The sequence below is a fragment of the Hibiscus syriacus genome, unplaced genomic scaffold (genome assembly GCF_006381635.1).
Source record: "Hibiscus syriacus cultivar Baekdansim isolate YM2019G1 unplaced genomic scaffold, ASM638163v2 tig00111976_pilon, whole genome shotgun sequence".
Classification (NCBI taxonomy): Eukaryota; Viridiplantae; Streptophyta; class Magnoliopsida; order Malvales; family Malvaceae; genus Hibiscus; species Hibiscus syriacus.
This window is the reverse complement of record NW_024063226.1, coordinates 161,416-172,898: the sequence shown is the minus strand read 5'-3', so window position 1 is coordinate 172,898 and position 11,483 is coordinate 161,416. Positions and strand designations below refer to the sequence as shown.

General features: G+C 30.9%; 1 pseudogene; it reads right to left on the bottom strand.

Annotated features, from left to right (window-relative positions):
- Positions 1-1,478: 1,478 nt before the first annotated feature.
- On the bottom strand, positions 1,479-4,314 carry LOC120173589 (annotated as a pseudogene).
- Between the last annotated feature and the right edge of the window lie 7,169 nt (positions 4,315-11,483).

The window sequence follows — 11,483 nt, the reverse complement described above, 5'->3', positions numbered from 1 at the left end:
TTTAAAAAAAATTAAAATTTAGATACTAAAACGAAACAAAAATGATAATTTAGATACAAAAACGTGTAATTTACTCTTTTAATATTTATTTAATAAAGATAATTTAACTAGTGGTGTATTTTTTAATAGTGTATTACAATATACAACATACACTGTAAAATTTTTCCATACGATTATGATTCATAATTGTAATTATTTAAGTATCTGATTGTTACAGTCATGCCTTTGTTTAATTTATAAATGGCAGTTGAACAAAACAAACATATAAACAAAATGATAAAAATAAGGGTTAAATACATGGAAAATCCCTTATGTTTATATTTTATTTATTTTAGTTCCTGATTTTGAAAAAACATAAGATATAGTCACTTTCGTTTTTATTTAATAAAGACTCAGTCATCATGGGTTAACAATTAACATGATAATAGTTCATATAATCAACATTTGGTCCATGTTATTTATATATTCTCTTAATTTAATCATACTTTTAAATAAATTTTAACATAAATTTTATATATTTTTAAATGAAAATAAAAATAAAATAATTTTAAATAAAATGTTCTTCCAATTTGCTTTCCTTTGTTTTCTTTCAACCAAAGGGTGACACATGTCACTCTTTGATTGGTGAAAATAGATATATTAAATTAAAAATAAAGTTAATCCTCCAATCAAATGGTGGCACGTGGTATTAGGGGTGAGCAAATCGACTCGACTCGAAGAACCAATTTTTTTGACTCAACTCTTGAAAACTTGAGTCTAATTAACTTCGAGTTGTAATTTCATAAACTCGACTCGACTCAAAAAAATTCAAGTTCAAACCGAGTTTTAAAATACAACTCGAATAACTCAAAATTTTTAGTAATTAGTATATTGATTTTCAAGTTTGAGTTGAGTCCCTCAACTCTATATCATAAATGTATATCACATATGGAAAAATATGAAGAAATACATATGTATTGTATATGGTTATAAAAGATCATTTAAATTAGAATCAAATAATATCATAATATTATAAATATTTATAATTAAATTTAAACAGAAACTCGAAAATTTGACTCGACTCGACTTTAAAAAATTTCAAGTCAACTTCGAGTTGTAAAATAGGAATTGTCAACTCAAATAACTCACATTTGTTTTACTCGTCTCGATCGAACGCTCACCCCTACGTGCATTGGCATGTGACATCATTCGGTTGGAGGATTAAATTTATTTTAATTTATTAAAAATATGACTAAATTGAAAGAATATATAAATAACATGGATCAAATGTGTAATTATATCAAAATATTTAACCATTATTAACGGCCGTTAACTAAAGTGATGATATTTTAATTAAATAAAAATGAAAGTGTTCATATCTTATGTTTTTTAAAATTAATAACAAAATATAAACAAAACATAAACGTAAATGATTTTTCAGGTAATTAAACCTAAAATTAAATAAATTCACTGGCACGTGAATGCCGACGCATTATTAGCTAATCGAGATCTACCCTGTCCTTAATCCTGACAGGGAATCCACCTTTCATTTTCGACGTCAGAAAAACAATAAACGAAGGCTGAAACCCATCCTCCACCGCCGGCACCATCTTGAACTGCCTTAGAACGCCAGCCATCACCCTTTTCATCTACAGAGACGCCATTTCCTTCCCCAGACAAATCCCGAGTCCCGCTAGAAAACCGGATAAGTACAAGGATCTCTCCCAACAAAGCTCCATTTTCCTTGGTCGTCTCGCGGCAACCATCGCTCCTGTTTGAACTCCGCCCAATCAGATCCCCATATCATCTCCATTCTCTCCATCACGTAAGGATGATACGTCACCGCTGCCCCTTTCTTCACCACCGTCTGGTCAGGCAAAACATCGTCGTCCACCGCCCTCTTTCCGTCCACCGGAACCAGAGGATTCAGGCTCGTGGTCTCTCACAGACAAGCATGTGTGTAAACCATGTCCTTAACTTCCTCAAACACCCGCATATCATATTTCCCTTGGATTTCTTTGAGAACCTCCTTTTCAACTTCAAGGTCCTTGGATACATAGTATAAAATAGCGGTTGCGGCATCTGTAGCGGTTGCGGTGTCGTGATTGCGAATACTGCGGACATTACGTAACGTGTTGCAGCTGTCGCAGGCGTGAATTTTTAATGTGTTGCGGTTGTCGCGGGCAGTTGCGTTACGTTAATATTGCGTCGCGGTGACCTTCAAAACCGTTATGATGCGGCCGTTACAGTGCGTTGCGACCACAATTTAATACTATGCTTGGATAATAACCAGAAAAACCATGTCAGAGCCGCCGACGTCGAGTCGCGGCCGGCGAGTATGAAGCTGATAACAATATCCGTACCGAAATTTTTATAAGTGTGGCTCGAACTCAAATACCTTGATAAAAGATCAACAGATTCTAAAGACGATTTATCGGCCAATTCATGTTTCTTTTCCCTTACAAGCTTCATTGCAAAGTCATGGTATGAGATTTAAATAGTGTTTGCAGTCACGTTTTCGGTTACATCACGTTTATCGTGATTACAGACATAACAGTTGCCATCATGGTCATCGCAAGTGTCGTGGTCGTAAATTTTTTTAAATTTTGTATAACTTATCTTAAAAATATTATAAAAAATTATAATTATAATAAATCATTTTCAATGATTTTTACAATGTTTTCTAAGTGAAAATGACATATATATAATATAGTTTAATCAAATAGAAGACTTTAAAAATATGACGATAGGATAAGATAATTAATTAACGATGATATTTTGAATACATTATTATTTTAAAAGAAATAATACTATCAACATATGAAAAACTCTAAGAAACTAAAATGAATAAAAAATAAATTTTGCTATAACTATGAGATAAGAGATTTGAATAAATTTTAAAAACACAAAATAACTAAATTAAATATAATTAAAATAAAAATGTAAAATAAAAATTTATATTATTGAAATTATGACTAAATTAAATAAAAATAAAAGTTTAGATTTTGAAACTAATGATTAAATTATAAATTTTAAAAGGTGTGAGGATATCAAATTAATATATCCTTTAAAATTATATTTTAAAAATTATTTTAAAAAAAAATCATCTCTCCAATCTCTCAACTTCCCTTCCCTCCACCCAAACCCACTCCCCCCTGATTAATACCTCTACCCTCTCCTATAACAAACTCTCTCCGTTCTCAGCTCCCCCTTCCACAGTAAAATTCTCTTTAGTCTCACCGTAAAGTTCTCTCTAATTTCACGGTAAAATTCTCTGTAAAACTCTCTCCAGTCTCTCAACTCCCGCTCTCCCAACCTTTCATCTTTTTAAACAAAAAAGAACATTTGATTCAATTTTTTTCTCACATTAACAGTAGATAATGATAACGTCCCGTTATCAGCGTTATTCACCATTACCCGTTAAATTACGAACTCGATCAATTGATTTTGGCGTGAATCGATTGCCCACCGTTATTTTTTCGGATTTCAATTTCAAACTGTGACCCTATCATGAAATAGCGGACGCTATTACATTTTAATCCCGCTATTTAAACTCTGGTCAGGGGACTCGAGCGACCGCAATCCTCAGTTTTTTCTCCGATCCCACATCGAAAAACCGTTTGATTTTCTAAGATAAACTAGAAAGGGCACGGAACCTTCTGCTACTTATATTACTAGCATCTTCAAACGCTTCGGCAAACTCCGCTATTACCGCCGACGGTAACGATGGCGAAAGACATGCTGGGTCAAACCCGAAAGCGATTTTACGAACGTTGTCAAAAGCTAATCTCTGAAGAAGCTCTTGCAAGTCAATTACGGTCTTATCAACAGTAGCATCAGAAAACATCGGTATCAGACAGACATTGAGCTATGTATCAACAACGGTTTGAATAAATTTACGAAGAGACTTGGTGTTGAACTTGTGGCTTGAAATTTGTCTCTGAAACTTCCAGGACTCACAGTCGACGTTGAAGATTCCGTTGCCGAGAAAATCGAAGAGAACGCTGTAAGAGAAAGGGCCTTTCTGGTAGTTGGAGAAGTGACTCTTGAGCATGTGCTGGACATTAGCGGGGTTCGCCGTGAAGATGTGACGGTGACCAAATAAAAGGTTGAAGGTGAAAGTTCCAGAGGCACAACTCTGGAGGATTTGCCTAATCCATGGCAACCGATTTCTCCATGGGATTTGATGGCCGACAAAGAACCGATTATTGGATATGATTTTGGGAAAAATGAAGGTGGAGTTGATTTTCTGGATTTCGAGAATTTAGTGATTATCTTCAAGATAAAAAATGGGAAAATGTCGATAAACAATAAAGTAGGTAGCTGAATCAACATCTTTGGTGGGTTGGTTTGATATGATTCTGAAAATGATATGTTTTATTTATGGGTCATTTTTTTCTTCACAGGAAAACTTTCTAGAATGCCTTTAAAAATATGATAAACTATGTGTTTAATATTTAAATTATCGGTTTTAGTTCATTTTAATACTTAAACTTTTAACTTTTTAAAATCATAGTTAAAGTTTAATTTTTGTTTTATTTTAATATCATTATTCAAAATTTAACGTTAAATTTTAAAAAATTATTGCAAGTGTATGTACTAAAACGGATCAAAATTGATAGTTTATGTACTAATCGTGTTAAGTTTTTAACGGATTAGTTCTAAAATGAAACAAAAATTAAATGTTAGGTATGCTTTTAAATTTTTGAAAGTTTAGGTACTAAAACATACCAAAATTGATAGTTTAGTACTAAAGTATAGTTTATCCTTAAAATATATATAATTAAAATGTTAGATTTTTTGGTAAATTAAGCATTTAGTATCTAAATAAACAATTTTAGTTTTTTTTAGTATCTAAACTTTCAATTTTTAAAAATCATACTTAACGTTTAGTTTTTGTTTCATTTTAATATCTCACCATCAAAACTTTGTAAAATTATTACAACTTGACACTTTTTTATAGGTAAATTATATCATTCATCACTCAATTATCTCCTCACTCATATTTTGTTCATTGAAGTTTAACTTTTTAATTTAATTACTTAACTTTCAAAATAATCATAATTTAATCACCCTAACTTTCAAACTTAATTTTTTATTATAACTATATATTAATAAAATAATAAAAAAATATTGTCACAAAATATTATTAATAAAAGAAATTAGAGTGATTAAAACATGAGCAATTTGAAAGTTGAGTTGTTAATTTGAAATTTTTAAACTTTAATGATCAAAATAAGAGTGAGAAGACAGTTAAGTGATAAATGATGTAATTTACTCATAATAAATGTCATGTGCAAAAATTTCGTTAAATTTCTAATGGTGGTATACTAAAATGAAACGAAAACAAAACGTTAAGTATAATTTTAAAAAAATTAAAATTTTTGGTATTAAAACAGTCCAAGACTAATAGTTTAGGTGCTAAATGCATAGTTTATCCTAAATTTTTTACCTAAATAATATTATTTAAAATTAATGAAACGGACTTAATGATTAAGAGATTTATTGTTATCTTTGAAATCTTGAGTTTAAACAATACATATATAAGAATATAAGCATTAATTGTAAAAATATTATATTATTTCATATCAATAAAAAGATATTTAAAATTAATTAATAAATAAAATGATATTTATTTATCAATTAAAAATATCAATGTAGATGTAATTGTGGTGAAAATTTGAAAAACCGGATCAAATTTTTTAAAGCGAGGCTTATAATTAATTTATAACACCACATGTACCGTGATTAATTCTTAAATAAATTAATTTAAATCTATGTTATTATATCAAAATTTTATCAAACAAATAATTACCTATATAAACGTATGTCTGCACGCAAAAAGTAAGAACGTGCAGAATCTGCAAAGCCTTTATGAACGTGAGAATAATAAATCAATTTTGTAATCATACTGTGTTCTGTTCATACGAACGTGCATGATGCAGGAAGCCTTTATGTTTTGAATAAAACTTCGTCATGAATTATGGACGGTCGGGATTTGTATATATTATATCCGATAGATCTTGAATAAGAATGCATAACAACTACATAGTCATCAAAATGATGACTACAAGTCCCTGTAAAGTGTAAACACAAGTGTGAACAAATAAAGAACAAAAATCAAGGCGGTCAACGGATGTTATAGACGTAAGCAAAGACGTACATCGGCATACTAAATTTCGTAAAATACATGGGAATGTACGAGGATACGTACCCCATATACATTTTTAGGATTAATATATTTTTAGGTGCCTAAACTATATCTTAGATTGATTTTTGGTGCTTTAAGAATTTTTTGTTAAAAAAATGTGTTTAATGTTTTCTTCGTTACATTTTTAGGTATCTACCTTTAAAAGAACATTTAAGTAACATGAGTCATGTTTATATTTTTTTGTAAAAAATAAAATATTTTGTAAAAACACTTTTTAAAAAATCTGAACGTTACACGTGTCATAACGATTTTTTAACGGTAAACGCCTAAACGTGTAACAAGAAAAACATTAGACACTTATTTTTAACGAAAAATTCTTTAGGCACCAAAAGTCAATTTGAAGTTGATGAGAGTTTAATATTACATATTTTTATTATTATTTACCGCTTGGATATTACTGATTTATCTTTATTTTGAGTTTATTTTGAATAGAAACTTCATTGAATTAATTAGCCTAAAAACTAGTAGATTTCGACAGTCCATTCAACATCTTATAGAAACAAGCATAACTTCCTTGAATATTTAATTTGGAATTTACCTAGGACAAAGTTATCCATAAGTTGAAGAATAATTAAACCAGAAGAATTAAATATTTATCTTTTGTGATAAACCTTTTAAATTTAGGATTTTTAGTTTGATTATTCTATTATTATTTTATTTAAGAATTAGTTATTTTATTAGAACTCTTATTAGGATTTTTAGTTTGATTATTTTAGGAATTAGTTATTTTATTTGCTTAGAACTATCGGGTTATAAAAACCCCTTAGATTCAACAATTGAAACTCGCATTGGAATTTATTTTCCTTGGTTATTTATTGACGTTCTACTTTTCTTTCATCTCCGTCTTTCTTTCTTTATTTTCTTTCATTATTTTCTTTTCACAATGCTAAGCATGATTCAGTCCATGCTTGGCTAAACTTCTACTTAGCCAAAGGTTTTTTGGAAACTCAATTCCATTTGTGAGAATTGAATCTTGATGTTCATACCTTCAGATCGTATTCTTGATTCTCTAGAAACTAGGAGTGGCAATCGGTCATTCTCTTAAAAGTTATTACATCTTCAACTCAAAAGGTGCATGTTGATTTGAAGACTGTTTTGCTTGAAGTTTGGAAGTCGGATCGATTGGTCGTAATTCAGCTTCTTGTGAACAAACTTAACAATGTTCCGTTAAGGGGAATCAAGATAGAGTTCGATTCTCGCTGAGACACTATAACTCGAGTCAGGCTTTTCCAAAATGTAAAGTTATTTTGGATCTAACAGTGATAGACGTGGCTAGACCAACAAAGATTTGATTTCAGAGATAGGCTTGGAAATTTCGATTAACCAGGGAGAAGAGTTAGCTATAGGGGTTGAGCCTTGTTGGCTGTAACCGACATACATCATGAAGGGAAAATTTTATTTCAATAATCGATCGAAATTGAGGCTAAGCAAAACCTGAGGCTATATCATCTTTATTGAATTCTTCTACTTTATTTATTTTCTCATTATTATTTTTATTCAATATTTATTTATTTATTTATTTTATTCATTTGTTTTCATTAATTTTAAATCTCCCTTTTTATTTTCTTATAGTTGATTCAATTTGAGAAACAACATTATCAAATTTCCTTATTCCTTGTGGATCGACCATACTTCTCTATATTACTTTATTTATTTAAGAATCAAGAATTACTTTTATTTGGCAAAAGTATAGTTTAAGCACCTAAAAGTGTATCAATACTTCTTTTTAAGGAAATGCATACTCATATACGGAAATGCATAAGATGAAAAATCAAACCCTCCTTGTGAATTTTCTTGATTTGAAAAAAGTACAAACTTTTTACGATTCCACTTTGATACAAAATGAGAAAAGAGGTATATATGAAAGAGCAAATAATGTATCAGATATATATATATATATATATATAGCAAGTATGGGGTGGCACCAAAAGAATGAAAAAGAATATCCTTCAACTATTTATATTAGGATTTTATCAATTTACAATTAAACTTAAAAAATGGTAGAAGAAAATAAAAACAAAAGGATCACATCAGTTTACAATTAAGCCGCACAAGTATTTCAAAAAATTACCCCAAATTTACAAAGTGTCAACCAGTAAAAAAAAAAATCCCCAACAAGACATTTTCGTGATAGCATAACTTTTTCTCCGCAAAAGTAGGAGTCGTCTTTTGTTAGGGTTTTGGTTTGCATGGTTAGCTTCTCTCGGTCGACTGCGAGGGTAGCCGACGAACATCCTGCACCCCCGGACGATCAGGATGACATCCCTTCGAGGATAGAAAATCAGACTATGATGGAAAGTGAGAATGGAAACGACAAAGGTGTGTTGAGTGGTAACGACATGGAGGTGGAAGATGCGATGAACCCTACTTCAACGGATAATTCGAATAAGGGTGATCAGGGAGGACGGGCCAAACTCACGACATAATGCATTCAAAAAAAATATTTTACGAGATGATGCACTGGCCAGATTAATTGCTCGAATGGGGTAAATTCTACAGTGACAGCATAGGTCGCCATGCACGCCCGCGTCCATCATTCTTTGCCCTCTGCTTTGGTTCTTTGCACGCCCGGCGTCCTATAAGCACGCCCGGCATCCATCATTCTTTGCCCTCTGCTTTGGTTCTTTGCCCGCTATTGCTCAATGATATTGCTTTGGTGCTATGCATGGGCCATGCACGAAGCATGGGATAGGTCATGCTACGCTTTGTTCACGTGGTCTGATCTCGGCAAACCTCTGCATGGGCCATGCACCAAGGATCGGTTCATGCATGGGGCACTCGGGGCGACCAAGGATCGGTTCTATCGTAGGTTGCCATGGCCGGCGACATGGTAGGTCTCCATGGAGTCCCGACGACATGGTAGGTCTCGAGGAGTCCCGGCGACATGGTAGGTCTGCATCATCATGCATCCATAGCTGGGAGATTCCTGCATCGCGACCAAGCTTTAACCCTATCACTCATGCATGCGTTGCATCCATAGCTAGCTGGGAGATTCCTGCATCCGTAGCTGCATGCGTTGCATCCATAGCTGTATGATTGCAGCGTTAATTTAGCTGTTAAATGCAATAAATATTGCCGTTCAATTGAAGACTTTCAATGCTCAATAGTTATATGATTCAATCCTAATATTATTTTATTCAATAGTCAAATTTTAATGACTCTATACAACGATTTTTTTCTTTATATAAATGATATGGGGTTTAGGGTAGAAGCAGAAGCAGAACCAGGAGCATAAGCATAAGCACATATAAACTTTGCCGAGAGAAAGAAAAGGAAGAAGAAGAATATAAGATAAAGGATCAAACATAGTTTGTGAGGTAATTTTTTATTGTTTAATTTAGTTTATTATATGAAATTATTAGTTTGTTAGTTTAGGGTTTAGGGTAAAACTAAAATCTAGTTAATTAGTTTGTTAGTATAAATTATCAGTTTGTTAGTTTAAGTTATATATTATATATAAAAAAAATTAGTTAATTAGTTAATTAGTTTAAGTTATTAAATATAAAAAAAATATTAATTAATTTGTTAGTGTCTTTAAACATATATTAGATTATTCATTGAAGTTGAAGTTATATTATAAAAAAATTAATTAGTGCTTAATTAGTGTGTTATTTTAACTAAGTTATATTATAATAAATAAATAGTTTATTAGTTTAAGTTATATTATAATATATTAGATTATATAAAATTAATTTGTGGGAGCTATTGCTGTTTAAATAAATTAAACGGTTTACACATACAGGGCATTATTCCACAACATTTGCCCATGTTGAAATTGATTCGAATAAAGAAACAAAGAAGGAAAAGAAAGGAAAGGAGGAAGGCATAAATACGTGAGTAATTTATTATTTTTTGTTGTCTATTTTTTGTTGTTGTGTATGTGTAAATTAGTTAGATAGCAAGTTTATATTAGATTATATAAACTAATTTGTGCGAGATAATTTTTGTTTAAAAAAAATATTGTGTTTAAAAATATTTAGTGTTGTTTTAAAAAAAATATTTGTTTTATTTATATTGTATGTGTAAATTAGTAAGGAGTAAAAATTAATTAAATGAAATAATCCGGCCAACGCATTATCACGATATTTTGCCTAACAAATTTGTTTGATATTTTTAAAAAATAAAAAATATTATCAAACTAATCATGATTATTAGTAATAATTACTAAATGATTAGTATCAAATCTAAATCATTAAATATTTATAATAAATAATTATTAGTAATCATGACTAAATCATATTATTATTAAATCATTAAATATCAAATCATTAGATTAATAATAATTATTAAATCATTATTAATAATATTAGTAATTAATCAATTAATCAAGTTAAATAACAAATTTTATTTGATCATTAATATAATAGTATATTATATTATATTTAATGATTTAATGTTTTATGAAATTATCTTATCTAATATTTTAATCTAAATTAATTTATTTTTTTATTTGTAGAGAAAATGAGCAACAACTTTTTCACGATTGTCCATTATAATGGATAGATTATGGAAAATGAGGTCGGAGTAGTTTTTCAGTCTAAAAAACCAATAAATATGATGTTCAAAAAAGAATCACATTTATAGAAATGAAGCATAAGATAGAAAGAAAAATTCGAGCTGCAGTTGATGGTTTGAGGTATAGGTTTATGATATGCCCCAACCCAGTCAGATATGCTGCAGTTCCACTTGAAGAAGATGATGATATTGGAACCATGGTTGGATTACATGAGTCAACCAATATAGCAGTTATTGAGTTATTTGTTAATGTGCGTAACATATGTGATGTTCCTGGGTCATCAAGAGGTGTGGCTCAAAATCCATCTGAAATGGCTTTATATAGTCAGTTTGAGGAGCCGACGTATAGGTTCCCGAACAGTTTTATGGCACTGTTGGAAAGTGTAAATGAAGTCAGGGGGACATCTGCAACAGCAGAGTATGAGACGAGAAACATACCGAAATTGGTTGTTGATATTGATGCTGAAAATCGATGGGGAGAAATTCACGATGATTCAAGCGAAGATGAAGAAACCGAAGAACCCGTTTTGGGCGACGACGAAAATATTTTTGGTGGAGGTGCAATTGATGAAGTTCCGGCACCGTATGAAGCTACTCCTCACATGTACGAGATAAACTATGATGCGATGAGGGCACCTGAATTCCCAGACATGCCACATTTACCTCCATACCAAATGACTGAATCATTCGATAATTCTGGTGAATTTTCAGTTGGGGTGTAATTCAGAGGAAAAAATGAAGCTACGCTGGCGATTAAAGAGTACTGCATCAAATGCCA